The 18,336-nt window shown below is 38.1% G+C and overlaps 1 protein-coding gene across 4 annotated transcripts in view; it reads right to left on the reverse strand.

Moving 5' to 3' along the window:
* LOC116783156 overlaps window positions 1–18,336 on the reverse strand; it is a 288,803-nt gene that overhangs the window by 212,943 nt on the left and 57,524 nt on the right. Inside the window, exon 1 of one of the 4 annotated variants that reach the window (XM_032680485.1) lies at window positions 2,936–3,011. The exons of the other annotated variants lie outside the window; for them this stretch is intronic. The gene's annotated coding sequence lies outside the window, so the exon portion shown is untranslated. Of the gene's footprint in view, window positions 1–2,935; window positions 3,012–18,336 lie in introns of those variants that run through there. 4 annotated transcript variants of the gene reach the window in all.

Genomic DNA, 18,336 nt, shown 5'->3' on the forward strand with positions numbered 1-18,336 from the left:
AAGTGAGGGTTTCAGCCAGGCAGAGAACTGCTCACTGCACAAACAGGTACTCTGGACTCCCCACCGGGCAGCCGACTGACCTGCACATTCTGCCTGTCAAATCGCGTCCATTAAACAACTTACACAGTAAAGTAGGCTCATTCCACTGCTGCACTCCCCAAATATTTATCCATTCTCCTAAAGCCTCATTCTGCAGATGACAGCTCTTTGGCAACCTGCAAGGCCAAAGATGTCAGGCCTTGGCTGCCTCTGGGAGGCCCCGCACGAGCTGCGGCCACTTCAGTTTTTTGTGTCCTCATAAAATCCCTTCTGAACTTTGGGTTGAGTAAGCAGTGCCACACGCGGATTTAAGTTCTCCTCTGCAGCAACAAGTGCAGACACAAGTTGTACAAATGCCCTCTGTCATGGTCCCTCTCTTCCTGGAAAGACACCGGGTGACTCAGGGCTCAGCAGATGTTGCTCTGGAGAGGAAGCACCCATGTCCAAAAAGGCAGTTCTGAAGAAATGTTGGTAGGCACCTGTGTTGTCCGCAAAACAGGATGGACAGGAACAAGAGAGAGACTTGGTGGGAGACCAGGGAAGAAGTTGCACTAGGATTTATTTAGAAGAAAAGAAATACGTGGCAAAGGAACGGGGTTTCTGATTCTACAGAGAGGTTAGCCAACTGTGTTGATTTTTATCTGTCCCAGTAGCTCCCCTCACATTTCTGATTATTGGCAGTTCATGTATATTTTCTATTACATTAGACTTGTCAGACAGTTCTTCTCCAGAGCTATTAAACATTTATGGTACACCAGCACGCAAAATTTGCTTTTTTGGTCTATGGTCTCTTTGGATGAGGTCTCTGGGTGGGCCTAGCTCCTCTACTTCATTGGTGTCATGACAAGTCAAACACATAGAGGCTCAGAAAACAGATCCATTTTATAAAAGTTTTCCTTAGTTTTAAAACAGTAACTTCGTGCTATCCTTAGATGTGAGGAAAGATTATTATACAGATTACTTCAAGTAGTGTAAATAATTCCACGTAAATCTCAGTTACAAAATGTGAACAGTACATAGTCAAACAGCGAAGAAACTTTAGGTTGTATGAATAGATAGGCCTGAATCTTCTATTAAATCTTGGTGCCATAAATCAAGTCACTACATAGGCTGTTCTGCAGTTAGGACCTTGCTGGCAGGCACTGTCATAGGACTACTTATTATTCTATGGCAAACTGTAAGGAGGAGATCAATGCTGAGTTTTAAAAAGCAAAATCCTTACCTGAGCCCTGGTATGCTTTACATTACCTGCTGATGCCTACTTCCAGTTATCTTTCTAATTCCTACTGTTATGTTAAATTCTGACTTTCCAACATGCAGCTAACCCAGTCTATGAGCCTGCTTAGCAGACCTTTTTTCTGAGCAGCTTGAATGTTCGTTATTAAACTATACTCTCTATGCTTAGTAGTTCACAAGGCATGAAAATAAAACCCAGTCTCATCACGACCTGTTAAAGAATTCCCTGCCAAAATTGATTCATTTCTTCCTAGCTGTTTTGGCTGCAGAAAGTTTTAAAAAGGCAAGTAAAAAACCCGAAAAAAATATTAAAGTATTGTATTTTTCTCCCTTGGCTATAATCATCGTACACTTTCGTCCCTAAAATCAAATAAAAACAAAATCAAAAAAATCCAAGACAAACAACCCAATTACAAAAATCTGTCTTCTAAAGCACGAAACACTTCAGCTTCTGAGCTTCACAGAAGTTACAACCTCCTACAAAATTGTATTTAAAAGAAAAACTGGAAAAGTCCTTAAACTTCAATACGTGTGTCACCTCTACCTCATTCACAGCAACTGTATCACTTAGGAAGCGTGTTAGAGGTGTGTTATCTTAATTTCCACACCATAAATGTATGCTGAAAATTTTAAGGCTACCTCCAACAAAAAGGGGGACACGAGTAGCTTTGCTTACTTTGTCACTTACATTGACCTATTTAAAAGGAGCTTTCACAGTAATTTAAAAGTAATCAATCACTTAAAGACAAGTCAATCTTTCTATTTACCCAAGCCAGACAAGGAATGTTTTTTTAATTTCATAGGGACTCATTACCTGGTAGGTGAAAAGCAAAACATAAGATTAAAAAGAAACCAAAAAAACAACAACAACCCCACCAAAACAAACCAAAAAAAGAAAATAAAAATGAGGTTGCCTTTGTTGTCTTTTTGTCTTTTATTTAGTTTAATATATAGTACGGACAGCAGATTTACAACTTCGAGAACTTACCACTTCTGAGTAGCGTAAAATACATGTTTTGCATGCCTCCAAAAAGCCAACAACTTTGTATTGACTAATATCATCTCTTTCTAGTGTTCATCTCCCTGTCCTGTTTTGCTCCAGTGAGTCATCATTTTAATCCTCCAAGTGCTTCTTCTGCATTTACAGTGTAGCACATAGATACCATCTGCTCTTGAGCTCAAGAACTGCCACAAGACATCATTTCACACCAGCCAGCCCAGCAACTGAGATATTTTACAAGAAGAAGAGTCTGTCTGCTGGTCTTGCTCTTCCTAAAATACCTCATGGGGATTGTGTTTCCCCTCTGAGACGAGTCCAGGTCAGAGCAGGGGCATACAGGGTAGGGGGAGGCCCCTGCATTGCAGGGGGAAGAGGGAGACTGTCCCATTCCTGCTCCCTGCATTGTGGCCAAGCAGAGCCAGCACGGTCTGTGACCCCCTCTGGGCACCACTGAGGCTGCTGAAGGTATTTATGGCCTGGCCCAGAGCACTGCAGGCCAGATCCTGATCACAAGGCTGGGGGTGCCTTGTGCCACCCCTCAAAGCCTGGAACCCCCAGAGGGAATGTAGCACAGGGGTGCAGCAGCCTGTGCTGGACCTGGCCCCAGGGTCCCCCAGACCCAGCACGGTATGTGCCTTAGCTCCAAGAGAGCACTGTCACCTCTCCACTGGCCCCATCAGTCACCACCTGGCAGAACCAGAGTGAACAATCCAAACTCCAGTGATGAGCATCCACGTCACAATGCTCCAGGGCATGGCAGGGCAGCCCAGGAGCCTTACATCTCTGGAGTCTTGTCTGTACTACCTGATTCCTCTCAACACAGCAGCTCTCCCTCTTTCACCATGCCCGTAACCTCCTTCATGGCGCAAGCAAGTAGTCCCGGTGAAGTTTCAACCCTCCTGCTTCCTGACACTGCATAACAGCACACAACAATTCTGCCCCACCAGCAACAGGAGACCTCAAAGGCCATCACAGACGCCAGGTAACCAGGAACAGACCACACTGCTGTGGTGCCAGGCAGGCACAACTCTCACTGCTCTCTACACACTGCCTGGCCCTTCGGTAGGACCCAGCAGGGCTGTGCCTGACTGCAGACCTGCAACCTGTACAACTCACACCAAACAACTGCTCTAGCAAAGGGCTTCAAGAGAAAGCAACAACTAAAAAGAATAAGAGATGCTTCCTTCATTTCCAGGAAGGTGAACAACTGTTCAAGGAATTGTTAAAAATACCTATTAATATTAAGTTAGTTCAGCTTTTCTTTGGATTCATTTCCATTTTCACATACAATTTGATATCCTAAGGAATCAAGTTATTTTGCTTTAGTTTTTTTTTTCCCCAGTAAAACACTTGCTCCATTCAAATAGAAGCTTTTAAACACAGAGTAATCAGGAAAAAAAAAAAAAAGTTCTACCCTTCTACTTAGCACTAGGGAATAGTTTTCTTACACCTGGGAAGGGAAACAATAGCTTCTGCCCTCAGTGCAAGGGTGTCATGCTGTTAATTCATTCCAAGAAGATGGGGCTCCCCTCTTCCTGCTCTATATAAAGAGTCTATGAAGGAGATTTCAGGTTCAGTACCCTTTTTCTTGAAATAAATAATTTCATCATCATCATGGCTAGGCTTGGCAAATGAAGATTTGGGAAATAATTTCATAATGCACTTTTTAAAAAAGCAGAAGCATTTGAAATGGTCATAACCAGAGTTATCTCTGGAAAAAGGGTTGGGCAACTAATGAATATTCCAAACCAGCATGATATCAGCTCTCCAGGGGAAGCACAGAAAGAGTACCACCCTGAACAGGGCTCGGCAGCAATGAAAGAAATTTAATCTTAAGTTAAACAACATGGCAGGAATTTCATAATGTACTTGAGATGAATATTTTATTCATCACACAACTACAGGAAATAATTAACCCTATAAATAACATTTTATAATAATAATAAACATGATTAGAGAAATAGCATTATCACCTTGCAACCCTAAACTATACCATGTTAACAGATGAAACTAGACCAAATTTAAAGAAAGAAAGAGTATGTATAGCCTCAGCCCACGCAGAGAAAAAAAAAGGCAAATATTCAGTCATACATAAATTACAGGGAAAGAAACAAGTAAATTGATAGTCCATTGGCAAGGACATAGTATGATATTTAGGAGTTTGATTGCTCCTCCCAGGCTCTGCCACTGTGAGCCTCTGGGCAAGTCACTTCACACTGAGAACCAATTTATATATCTATAAATTGAACAAGAGAGTAGGGTTCTCTTGGCAGAGTGAGAGAGTTTACGCTGAGGGCAACATTTCTTAAAAGACCTGGCACTAAGAGTGGACATGACTCTGCCGAACATGAGCTCCCCATGTGCTGTCAGGGCCGAAGGGAAAAACGCATCCCCGGAGGCCTCTGTGGAAGAAGCCTGAATAGGACTGAAGAACTGGGATTAACTGTATACTTGGCACTCAAGCATCTAGTGTTGGAAGGCTATATCCGTGTCTGGTGTACACAATTCAAGAAACTCACTGAAGAGTCTCATAAGTAAAGGACTGGAAGAAACTTGGTAATGCAGCTTCATTTATCCTATGAAAATTATGTCTGAATGGATCACTGGCTAAATTAGTTTTGACAGAAGGTTTTTAGAGGTAACAGACAGCACTACAAACGAGTTCCAGCAGTCAAGTTCAGATCGTATTTATATATATGATGCAGATACACAAGGATGAGTACTTTGCCACTGGAACACCTTCCCAAGGGTGATGGATGTTCTCTGTCCTTGACCCTTTTAAATCAAAATTGGACCTTGCATTCTGAAAATCATATTTCAAGAGGAATTCATTTCACACAGAATGTTAACCTGAATGATGTCACTTTTTTTGTTCTGCTTTTTCTTTTTAGTCTACAGGCATATAACAACATATTTATGATATCATATACTTAGGCTTATGCAATTCAATAAACTTTGAAAAATAGTCTTAAAAGCACTAACAAGAAATCACAGTTGAAAAGTACTGTTCATAGCAATACTGGTTCTTAATATGATGTAGTTCGATGTTGATGAGTTACTTATTAAAGACATCTTTTTAATTTTTATATTTAAAATTAACAGAACGGAAGATAATAACATATATAGTAAAATTATGGCATATAAAATGTGGCATACGCTACCCAGTTGAGACTGATATATACAGATGTGGAAAAGAGGTAGAAGAAGAAGATTTAAGAGTGACTAAATAAAAATTTTTGGGGAAAATCTCTGTGTGGAGCACCTACCACCAAGGTAAAGCTTCACAAGCCTGTTCCTAGCTGAAGGTTTTCTCCTCATCTAAGTCTTCCCTGTCAGGTCCCTGATGTTTATACCCCCCAGCTGTTGCCTCCCCTCCTTGCCAGCCCAAGGCCTTTCCCAGCTGTTCTGCACTTCTCATCCCGAGTCTCTAGCATCTACATGCTCCAGCTGCTAGGTATTCAAATCAATACTATGGGCCTAACAGCCTATAATCTACTAGTTAACTCAAATAACTTCTTAATTCATAGGGAGGGAGAGGACCATCCGTTGCTTTTAGACACAAGGCACTCAGATTACTTTATGTTATTCAGGTTTGTTATTGTAAAGACGGCAAAACAACAGGCTGGTTTCATTGGTACGTGTTGCTCTATTACATCACTCCAGTAACACAAAGCAGTCATAAACCCTGTTTAATTGGTGTTTTAAGGCAGGTTTATGGCTACAAGCATTGCTAAAGCATTACAAAGCAGAAGCAGCACTAACCCCTTCCCCCTGTTATCACAGACACCACAAATATCAACAGATATTTACACTGTGGTCTAGCTATTGATTAAATTGCCAATTACCATTTTCTGCCTTCAGCTAGCAAGGACCAGAGAAACCAGACAACATTTTGAGATGATCTCTTGCTTTCAGAGATACATATACACACACACATACATATCATATGCCTCTACAGAAGCTAAAACTCTGGTATGTACAAAATCAAAGTAAGACTTGAAAGGATTGTGATATTAGGACTTTGAAATAAATTAAAAACATGGTGTACTTTTAAACTTACCTTCTAATGCTTATTTGAATTCATGTTCTTTCTATAACAATCTGGACTATACATTTTTTTTCTCTTCTTTTAAATGAAAATTAAGATTTTTATCAAATATCATGACCTCAGGACTTCAAAACTTCAATATACCCTCCAAGTTGCCAACTCCACCATTATAAGTTCCTTGCATAAGACAGATCTGTATTAAAGTATCCAGTGATTCCTAGTACAGATCTTTCAGATCTTCCCACATGCTCTACATCTGTAGTAATGTTGATGTAAGAGAATTTTTAGACATTTGCTGCAATAAGTCAGTTGCAAAAAAAATTATATTGCTTAGTAACTAAAGTATTAAAGACTTAGAAAATTATTACTATTTGGATTAAAAGGTAAAAAAAAAAAAGGTTAGCCAAAATTGTTTGGTTTTTTTCCTAGCTCAGTATTATAGAAAATATTAACATGCTTAAAAATATACTAGATAAGCAGTAGTAGTAGAATAGTAGATACCTACTTTCTCAGTATAAATATTGCCCCTTTATAGAATAATAAGTTATCTATGTATTCTATCAAAAGTCATCAACACTGGACTAAAATTCATGCTCTATATGAATAGACAATAAGATGTGGTTGTAGGTAAAACACAGAGAAAGCAGAATAATGAAAAAAAAGTCTGAAAAAAAAAAGACTTCTAGATCTTGCCATCAAGTACAACTGACTGAAAGTACTGACAGGGGGACCTTTTAGGTTTCTCTAGATACATACTCAACAAGTAGGCAACATCAGTGATGGATTCAGACTTATAGTTTACATTTGTCTTTGTTACTTTACCACCATTCACCTTTAAAAAAGATGAAGTTTTATACAAGCAATGGTTTCATCCTTATCACAAGTATTTTAATGGAAGATTGCCTTAGCATTCATTTTAAATGCACATATAAACTAATCAACTTTACTTCCTCACTGCAGAATTTAAAAAAACAGATACAGCAGGAGTGATTTAATGGATCAAAACCATCCTAATCTTAGATATATGAATAAGTATATAATAAAAAGCAATTAATAAATATATAATAAAATATAACAGTAGTGTTGCCTTTTTCAAGGCAGATATTGTGAAATAATGACTCTAAGACACACTACTTACAAGAAATAGCAAAAAAAAAAGTTAAATAAGGTTAAAAAATAACCTCTCATGAAAATTTTAGATTTATACCCATTGGTGTCCAGCCTGTGTCAGCACCACGTATCTTACAAGATGTCTATTCTCAGCAATTGTGTGCACATCTTCACACAAGCGTGTGTACTGTGGCAGCACTGCATTTATAATCTGTTCATAATAGGTGGGGTAGAGTGGGCACTTGCTTCTTTCCCACAGAAGGAACTTTAGATATCTCTGTTTGGCCAGATTTGGAGGAAAGGGATCATAAGACCACCTCTGCATTTGAATTAGATAAGTCGAGTTTCCCAATTGCTTCCAATTTGTCAGTGACATATATAAATATATAACTGGACACACACATTTGCAGATATTTCTCTGTACTTATATTTAGCTTTATTGTCATCAACAGCATGCCAGCAGGATAATGTTCAAAGGAGTTGCTTTATAGATGCAATCAGGGATTTCAAATGGAGGCTGTTTTAATCACAAATTCTGCCTTCATCAAAACCAACTTTTCTATTTATGGAAACATACTGGTTTTAATTTAAATGCCACTGATGCACAAAGGCTAATGTGAGACTAACTGAAAAGATTTTAAGTGTTTCAATCTTATTGCAATAAATATTTTTGCTCCATTTTTTTTATTCAGCACGTGTAATTACCAGCCTTCTGTTATTTCTGCTCTTTATAGAGTAATTCTAGCAACACACTTCTAAGGGGGCTAAAATTACTCTATATAATTTACCCACAGGGCTGTGTTCTGAATAGAAACTGTGTTACTTGATTCATTGCACAGTACATTTCTGTTGTACATGTTTTTCTCAGTCACCATTTGACAGAAGTACTGGCACAGATCTTTCCAGTTTATCAACATTTGAGATGTCCCAAGTGAACCAAATAAAATCTTCTTTTTTAAAACTCGAGCAGCATGCAGCCTTTAAGCCAACACTGAGTTCACCTTACCATGTTTGAAGTTATTCAGTTAAATTATGGATGTTTCTGTGCATCTCTCACACAAACCTTGTGGGGTTTTTTTAAGATTTCCCTCAAGCTACCGACAAATGGTCCTGCATGGCATGACCTGAGCAGCCTACAGCATCAGTCTGTTCCTGATTATCCCAGTTTATGGTTGACTATGAATATATATATCAAGTTAAGATTCTTTTTCTCAGCTTTCACTCACTGAGCCTCTACAAAATACTCCGATTTTATCTTTGTGAGAAGCTTCCTAGTCCTTGATTTTTTCATCATATGAAGTTCTGAGAATTTCTATCTGTCCCAAAGCCTCCACTTCTTACACAAAGCCTATTCTGTGGCCATTAGGTACCTATCTCATGGCTTTCCTCTTTTTTGGGACACCCAAAGAACTCCAAGCCCATCCCCCATCTCCTTCCCACCACCCACACTCAAAAGGTGCTACATAGATCTGTTTTACATTTTTCAGCTTTCCATAGAGGTCTCCTTGAGCCACCACAAAACTTGAAGCAGCAAAAAGGGAACTGCTGGTGCTTTATCTTGCTCAAGATTCCTGCTTGGAAAGGAAAAATGGGTGAAGCATAAGTAGGACTGAGCCTTTTACAGTGCCAACATGTGCTTCCCCTACCTCACGTGCACTTCCAGTCACTTATCGCATTATGTGGGAAACTCATCTCTTCCTTTTCCTGTGGCCTGCTTCCCTTAGGGGCATTCCTCGTGCCCAGGACTGCCTGGTAGGAAAGCAGCAAGGGATCTCTGGTGAAAGGATGTTGTGAACAGACATGAGTTTGCCAATCACAGAAGATATAAAAAGGACAATTAATGAAGTAATTTTACCTCCTGTATTTGCACACACAGTGCACTTGCATGAGGATTTCCTGAGCCCAGGACACATTCATTTTGCTGTGTGTGCTCCTGCACAGGTATATGGAAGTCCTAAGCACGTAACCAGCCTCTCTGATTGACTGGGTGCTTCGTCTGTCTTTGGTAAGAGCCAACTGAAGCATGAGTAGATGCCTGACTCATGGAGGAGGAAAGAAAAGGAAAAGCATTTTCTCTTGCAATCGGACTTTTCACATTACTAAGCCACTGTAATTATTGCACTGACTGTTGCTGAACACCTCTGAGAAAACCAGCAACCTCAACCCATTGACTTCCAGCATCCCAAAACAAAGCATTTGAAGTCACATACAAAGTCACATATGGATTTCCAGGCTGTTGAATGCAGGCCTTACCAGTTTATCGGTGTGTAAGCGTGTGCAGTAAGCTGTAACCAAATATGTGCTTACATCTGGAAGCACTTTAAAAAAATGTGATTAAAATATAAAAACCATATGAAACACATGGTTTTGCAGGAAGTTCTAACATCACAACATGCTGCTAAAAGGAAAAGCACACTACTGGTCTGGTCCCTGGTTACTGAGCGGATATGAAATGGGAGAGCCGTGAAAGGGAGGAGAACTACTTGCTTGGAAGCAGTAATTTGCTATTGCATGTACTAAGAATCTTTTCCTTCAGAGAATCCCCAAGGTTTACCCACCAGAAAGGGTGTACAGAAATGCAGAAAAAGGAGCCACAGAAAGACCTTCATACACCATTCCCACGGTAGCCTTTACAGTCTGCTTTACCAGCTCTAAGAAGGGAATATTGCTCTAAGGACTTACCTCCATCTCTAAATGCCCTGAAGAGAGGAAGAGCCTTGTGTCCTGAGCACGGAGCTTGTAAGCACTGCAGATATCAGAGAATGGCCACTGTGGCTAAATACATCTGTTATCCAGCATTTCAAAGGACAAATCCTAGTTGCTAGTAACTTTTTTAATTCAGCTGCAAATTCCATCCAAAAGTTCTTGCTGGATGGACTTCAGGTCTGCAGTGACCTGAAAAATCATTAAGATTTTTTTCTTGCTAGTGGTAGCATTCCCATTTCTTGAAAAATGCCCAGGAGAATATTCAGAAGTAGCACCTTTCTAAAGCAGCCCATAAAAGGCAATTGATATTCAAATGTGAAACGTTTCTACTTTCCTCTAATAAATAAACTAGTGATTGCTGCTGATCATCATCTGGGACTCATTCAGCTTGTAAAACAAAAGCATACTAATGAAAATGAGTTGGTGTTTTCCCTTATCTTGAATGACTTTAGGAGAAGGAAAATTATCTTACACAAGCTCCAGCATTTTAGAAAACCATATCTACATAATCAATAAAATCATAAAAGACAGTGGTGATTCATATCCATTGATGAACCTTGTTTGGCTGAGAATTAAAGTGTTCTTCAAAAATATTATTCAAATAAGAGAAACAGGAAATCATTAATATTTTCTGTATTATAATTCTCATCTTTAGAAAAGACTTAACCCAAGTTTACAGAAGCAGGCAATTTGTCCAAGGTAAGATGGAATACATAGGCATTTTAAATGTAAACAAACAGAAAATACTGAAGCACTTGAAAAATCAAGATTTTATCCTCCTCTAAACATGTCTGTACTGACTTCAACAGAGCCAAGTAAAGAAACAAGTTCTGGCTTAATTCACAGTTGGAAAAAGTAGGTTTCCTCCAACTTAACTTTTATTATCATATTTTGCATCTCAGCATCCCCATCTTACTATTTATACAGAACTTAACTGCAGTTGGCCCATCTCATATGAAAGATTAGTAGAAATCTCGTATTCGGTGCAGCTTGTGATGACTGAAATAGTATGTAATATTTTCCATGCAGGATGAAATGCTCAGTAAATAGAAAAAAAACCAGCAAACAAGATGTTCTTGTTTGCCTATAGCAAGCAATTTACATCCTTTTAAGATCTTCTGGCATTTGGTCCTTTATTCTTTTGCAATAGCAAACCCGAGGTGTCCTGTAAGCACCAGATTGAATGAAACCTGCTTTCCTTCAGATTTATGCTCTTTGCTCTGCATCTCCACATTCTTTCTTCTCACTGCAAATGGCCATGTCTCTCCACATTGTTTATTACACTATCACCTGGCAGGAGAAACTGTGCTGTAAAGAGTCTGGGACTGCACACATCTTTTTTGGCCACTGAGCCACTGCCAAACAGAATGTATAACAGCTATGTTCTGCCTGCCTCTTCCTCAAAATTGGCACTGATCTGTTTTTTTTTTTCCTCCATACAGACAAGGATTTTCATAAAACATGATATTCATTGAGAATTTAGCTTTTCAAATTTAACTGAGATAGATGAAAGGGTTCAAAAACCAATGAAAAAGGGAAAGAACAAAGAAAACCATACAAATCTTAGTAGAAGTCTCACTTTCTTAGTGAGAGTAACAACAAATATTTAAGATTAATACTGTTGGTAATGTTCACCAGCCCTGTCACATGCCAGGCCACAGTTTGGGTTGTTTGGGTTTTTTTATTAGATTTAATAGATTCTAAGATTTTTAGGAACTGTGGTGAGTGACTCTGCTTCCAATCCAGCAGGAATCCAGCATCTTACTTTAAGTGTGACATGCACCATACTTCACACTTCAAAATACAAGACTTTCACTTCCCTACTTCAGACATACCAAAGATCACCTACAAATGCATCCAACCAGATGTAAGTAATTACTCATAGAACATAGATAAACAGACTTGCAAAGTTAAAAACTAACAAGAAAAAAAAAAAAAAACCAAAACTCTCTAGATAGATATTATCAAGTTAATGTACTTGGAGATAAAAAGGAACACCTTAATTTATAAAATAAATAGAAATACTAAAAATATATTTTAGCAGTAAGAAATTACATGCTTTAAGTGATTTGCCCAAAGCTACAAAGAAGCCAGGTGATGCCTTGACATTTCTAAATCTAGATGTAGATTGAAACTTTTAGAAATTCTTAATTCTGTAGAAAACTCCAAATAAACCCAGGATGACAGAGAGGGACACAATGGTACTGTGCATTACGTTCCTGTTACTAAATTCCCATTAAATAGTTACCTTTTCAAATTATTTAAACTAAAATGAAGGTGTTTAACCATGTCAATGTCTAAAATTGGAAGTTCTTTCCAACAGTTTGTAGCTGGACTGTCTTAAGAATAGATTCCTCCACATGAAAATCAGTCTGATGTGCAACTATACATAGATACCATATGTAGCTCAATGCAGGTAAAAAGTCAAGTTTCCATGTAAAGTTTTTGATATTTCAGTTTTGGCCAGGTCAAAAAAAACTGCTGTCACATTTTCCCTTTCAGAGTCCGTCCCCAGTAACCAGAGAGTTCTTTGAAGTCACGATATCAGATCATGTATAAAACATTTTACTAATTTCAATTTATCTCTGAGAAGACTGAAGCACAAAAAACCCTATATTTAAAGTAACAGCATCATTTGGTTTAATAGATAATTACTAAATATAAAAAAAGTTAAGTGTAGGCAAACTTCTTATCCTCTAAAGAAATCTATTTACCTATACACTGTCATGCATTGCTTTTGCTCACAATCTTTTTTTGGGTTTTGTTTAGAAAGATGAATGTTGGAAGGGAGGCAGTTTTGGCCAAATTTTAAGCAAAAGAGTAGTGGATTCGATACATGAAATGAAGCATGCCATCAAAACCCCCCCCAGCAAAACTGTCAGAGCTGAAGTCTAAATAATATAAAATAAAAGATGGAATAGATGGAATAAAGTCAGGATTCTGTGTGTCACTATCATGCTGTTCCCTAATACATAAATATTAACCAGAATAATTAAATATTGGTTCAGTTCAGAGGTTTTCTATAGAATATTATATATTTCCATTCAAAAAAGCAATTCAGAAGCCATATTTGCTGTGACCTGCTGATATGCCAAAAATAAATCTGTCTATACTCCATAATCTAGCAGTATACGGCATGATGCTGTTTAAAATAACAGATTTTTGAATATAAGTGGCTGAATAAAAAACATAAAACAGTGGTAACTTTGAGGTAAGACAGAGGAGGTGGCCACTGCCAGTCCTACCAGAGCTGAGTTATGAGTCACAGTACTATTGTCAATCACCTGGCTGGGAGAGATGCAGGAGTTGTTAAATTACTGTAGTTATGTATATAGGGCAGCATATAAACAGGGGAAAAAAACCCAGCCTATCTTCATTTCAATTAACAACATTACAATCAAGGAAGCCTTCACTTAAAAAAAAAAAAAAAAAGCATCTCCCTATATCATTCTCCATATGAATATATATTGCAATGCCCATATGCAACTTGAGCCAGTCCTGCTCACCCAGAAGGCTTCATGGTGACATTCCTTCTTTTTGTGAAAAACTATAGCAAAAACTGATTGTGATTCATAACTTCTGATTCAGTACTGAAAACAAACATTTCTGGGAAACAGAGCCAACAGCAGCGTTAAAATGAACAATCTACATCAAAACTGATTATTAATAATAGTTGAACAATCTGGAAGATGGAGGAACAATCTGGAAGATGCTCCAAGATGGCATTCTTGCTTCCTGTGTTTTCACTTCTCAGCACCCAGCTAAGTTAACCTTGGATAGGTGCTCACACCAAGCACTTTCAGCATTGCAGTCTCTAAGTGCTATCCATATGGGATGCCCAATTTGTAATAGGATGCTCATAGCAAACAAAAAAAATACCAGTATGTACCCTAAGACCTATTGCCAAAAAGCATGTAATAAGTAGCTATGATTTAACATCTCCAGTATATAACAATTTACATTTATTTTTACGTCAGACCCTTAAAAGCAGTCCACAAACTATCTGTTGATTACATTGTTTCAAGGGTTGTTGTTCAAAGACTTTTGTTGAGCTGGTTTTGTTTATTTCATTTTTAACAGGAGAAATATAATGTATTCCTACTTCTTCTCCTTAAAATAATTTTAACATGCTTCCTTTTTAAAAAAAAAAGAAAGGAAAACAACAACAAAAAAGAATCACCTGTGGTTTGGGACTACACAATGAAAAATTTCAGGCCAAAAAATACAGTGAAAAGAACAGTAAAGTGATGGAAACCAAATGGCTTGATGTAACTTAAAACATGATTAAGGTACCAGATCCTGCCAAATTTCTTGTTTTTATCCCAGAGACTGGCACTAGATTGCAAATGAAAAACAAACAAACAAACAAACAAAAACACAAAGGAAAGAATTTGAAGAATCCAACTATTCTTTAGCATTAAGTTTTACAGTTTTTGCCTAATACTCATGTAATTCTCATTGCTGTCAGTGGAAGGATAGCTGGGCCTACCCTGGGTACTTCTGGAAAAAACTTCCCTTGTGAATTTCCAGCCAGAGCTTGAAAGAAGCTTTATGGGGCCAATAGAGAGCACACTCTGATTTCCATATGATAAATTCTAATGTATTTTCAACACAGACTGATTCTGTCATGTTGCTGTGTCCCATTTTGTATATTTTCTGAACAAAGTTCTGCACTGATCACTTTCTCTTCCATTTTCATCGTTTATAACTTACTCTCCCCTACCAAAGGCACAGATTTTTATTTCAGGTATTTATTACAGACAGGCTGAACTAAGAGATGCTCAGCGACAACCAGGTCATAATCACGGATAACTTACAAAACATGCACCAAAACCAAATCCTCATTTTCAGCATTATTTTAACCAGCGCCAATTCTGATCCATTCCTCTGAGTAGCTTTCCAAGGTTGTACACCCTTACAGGGGCAGCAGGGAAGAGGGAGAAGCAGCAAAAGAGCACTGGGATACCTTCAACAAGCTCTGCCACAAAGGACTATTCTTGAAGGATGTCTTTAGCTGGTGCTGCTTTTTGGAAATAATGAAAATTGCCAACAGTGGTGGGACACTTTACTTCTTTAATTTATCTTTTCCTTTATCATTTAACACCATTAAATGTGCACTGTTCAAAACAGAACAAATTACATCCTGCATGTCCTGCATGTCTTTCACAGGACATTTATGGTCCATGGGACATTTCTTGGATTAAGAGATGTGGAGAGCTGGTAATACAAATGGGATACTGTCACTCAAAATGGCTTAAAAGAGGGAGAACAGGGTGTTTTTTGCAGTACTTCAAGCTGTATTTCTTACCTATTTCTATCATATTGCTAAATAAACTGGGATTACACAATGAATACTAACAGAGTCTCTGTGTTTTAAAGGTAATATCAGAATTGGAAAACTCATCTAGTTATTGTTTGAATCACCAAACATTTCTATAATGAAGAGGTAGGACTCTCAGAAACTGGAGATAGCACTGTAGTGTACTACTCTGGTTGTGTGGTCATGAAGAACCTTAAAATGTTATGGGTTCCACATTCATACATTGAAAATCATCATGAACACAGTTTTGAACTCACCTATTGACCTCACCAAACCCCTACCAAAGTCAGGAGGACCTTTGACAGAGTCCTGAATAAAGCCATGGGTGATGAAAGGAATTTAAAGTGGGCGGCCAGAGGAGAGGTAGAGGAAAGTCCATTGCCATTTCTCTTGTCCTTCACAGATTTCCTGTTTTCTATTTTCTCATGTTTCATGCTCCATATGGCTTGCATGTCTCTCAGATCCAAGAATCAGAATTGCCCAATGACCTTCCAAAGAGTTTTACACGAATTTTTAAAGTTACTGGAATCTTGTTGGAGTTGAGAAAAGGAACTTAAACCGAAAAACAACCAGACACATCACATGTAACCATCCATCCTCACCTCCACCTTCACTACTAGACAGAGCAATATAAGTAAATATAAGAGGATGTTAGGTGGAAAAGAAAGGGTCTATCTAACATTCTCCTCTCTGAAATGCTGTGACCATAATTTTGGAAAGAACAGACTATTTTCTTGGATGAATTTATAACTTCAGGTATAAAACTGACTGCCAGCAGTGGAAATGCTTCTGAACAAACCAGAAGAAAGACAGCACGTCAGTTGACAATTCCCAAGGCACAGGCTCATCTCAGTGCCTGACAGACCATTTTAGTCCTCTCTCATGCGATATTCTTTTACTTTTAGATCTCCTCTGTTTTGCTTTTCCAGTTCCTGCCTCTCTTATTACTGTTCCTATCCTCATCTGTGATTACTTCTGCTTGTTCTCTGTGTTCATTTGCTTTTACCCACATATTATAATCACTTAAATAACCTCAGGAGAAAAATGTTTCTCCTTTTATCTGTTCTTCTTTCACCTTCATCATCACCTTTTGGGATAGTTTTCTGCTGATGGTTTGAATATGTTGTTGGAAAGTAAAAACGAACTGAAAGTTAACCTGGGTCTCCCAAAGATCATATTCCATGTGATCATGAGCTGTAGCTGAGAAGATGAAAGAAACTTTCCTTTGTCTTTGTTTTCTTTTTAAATACTTTTAAAAATATTTTTTTTTCAAAATAACTAGGATATAATGTAGAGTTTGGGTTTTAACTTTAAATTCATCTTATCTCTGTGATCCACTGACTCCATGAATTCTACCATTCTCCTATACCTGTCAATTTTCCTTCCTCTCTTGTTATAGACATCACCTTGTCATGACAGCATAAACTACTGCCATTCTTTGAAAGAAAAATCAATTGTTAGTCTTGAATTTCCATGATTTCTCATGTGACAGTAAAGGTACCCATAGGGGTCGTGAAGACCTGTTTCTGTTAAGGAACAGGTCAATAAAAGGAACAGGGCTAGTAAATAAAAGTTCTTCTTCTTCCACACAGAACAAATCCAAAAGTGAACCTCCAAAATCACTTTATAATTCACAAAATAAACCTAGTTACTCCTTGAAAAACACTAAAAACGTTAAATACAAACTTTTCAAAAAAATTAACACTATAAAGCAACAGTGTTTTAACCTTTTCAAGACTACCTTTTTTTTTTCTCTCTAACTGGTGCCAGAGAGAATTAAAAAAGACAGTATAAATATTTTAGTTTGAGATCATGATTCTTTGACTTTCTCTAAGAGGGAATAGTAGTATTTGGAGATACACTATTGACGTTTAAGCTTCCTGCCAGTCACACTAAGTTGTGTCAGCCCTCAGACAGTCAGTAAGAACACCACATTTAATCATCATTCACATCATTATTGCAGGGATTCTGTGAATCACAGAACACAGCTACTGGGAGCAGATATTCTCCTTTTAATAATAGATATAGGCATAAAATCCTCAGTAAATTCTTCTCCTCCTCATTAAACCTTTTCCCCTTCATCAGGCTGATCATCAGAGCATGAAGAAATGTTTCATAACCCTCTAATCTGGTGTCACAACACCAGTGGTGCATTATTTTGCCAATGGAAACCCAACAGCACAGAAAGGATTGATCCCCTACTCGTGTACCTATGGAGGAGGTGGCCACATGTGAGCACCCACCAGCCCCTGCTCCCCAAGTGCCTCGTGACCACCAGGAGATGGATGGATACCCAGCTCTCCAGGCCATCAAAGCTGGGAGGAGACCATCTCCTCAAAGTTTCTTTTGCTTTCAGTTTTTAAAGGTGTAAAGAACACTTCAGTAGGGATTCCTCCATCACAGTATAGCCAAGAAGGAAATCATATTTATGTTACTTAAGAGGACATATTTCTTTCCCTCAAAGTGAACCCTGAAACTCTTAAAAGAAAAGTACGCCCTTAACTAAGCTAAGAACACAGTCAATAATTTTCTTGTAGAAAGTCTAATGTTTAGCCCAACTCAAAATATGCAGAAATTCAATTCACAATAAGAAAACATGAAGAATGAGGTCCATTTAGATCACTGTACATTGCAGCATCACATTCATATCTGTATTCAGCTTTCTTTGACAAAATTTCCCCCCCTTTATTTTTAAAACCATTTTCAGAATTGATGGGTAAACTCAAGATCTCAAACTGGGAAATAAGAAAGGACACAAGAGGTGAACAACATGAACTTCTGTACTTGAAAGGGACGGCAACGTGAGATCAACTCAGACCTGAAGCATCATCTTATTTTTTTAAACAGGCACTGTGCTAAATGCTAGCAAGTTTCAGG

Source organism: Chiroxiphia lanceolata, chromosome 2 (genome assembly GCF_009829145.1).
Source record: "Chiroxiphia lanceolata isolate bChiLan1 chromosome 2, bChiLan1.pri, whole genome shotgun sequence".
Taxonomy (NCBI): domain Eukaryota; kingdom Metazoa; phylum Chordata; class Aves; order Passeriformes; family Pipridae; genus Chiroxiphia; species Chiroxiphia lanceolata.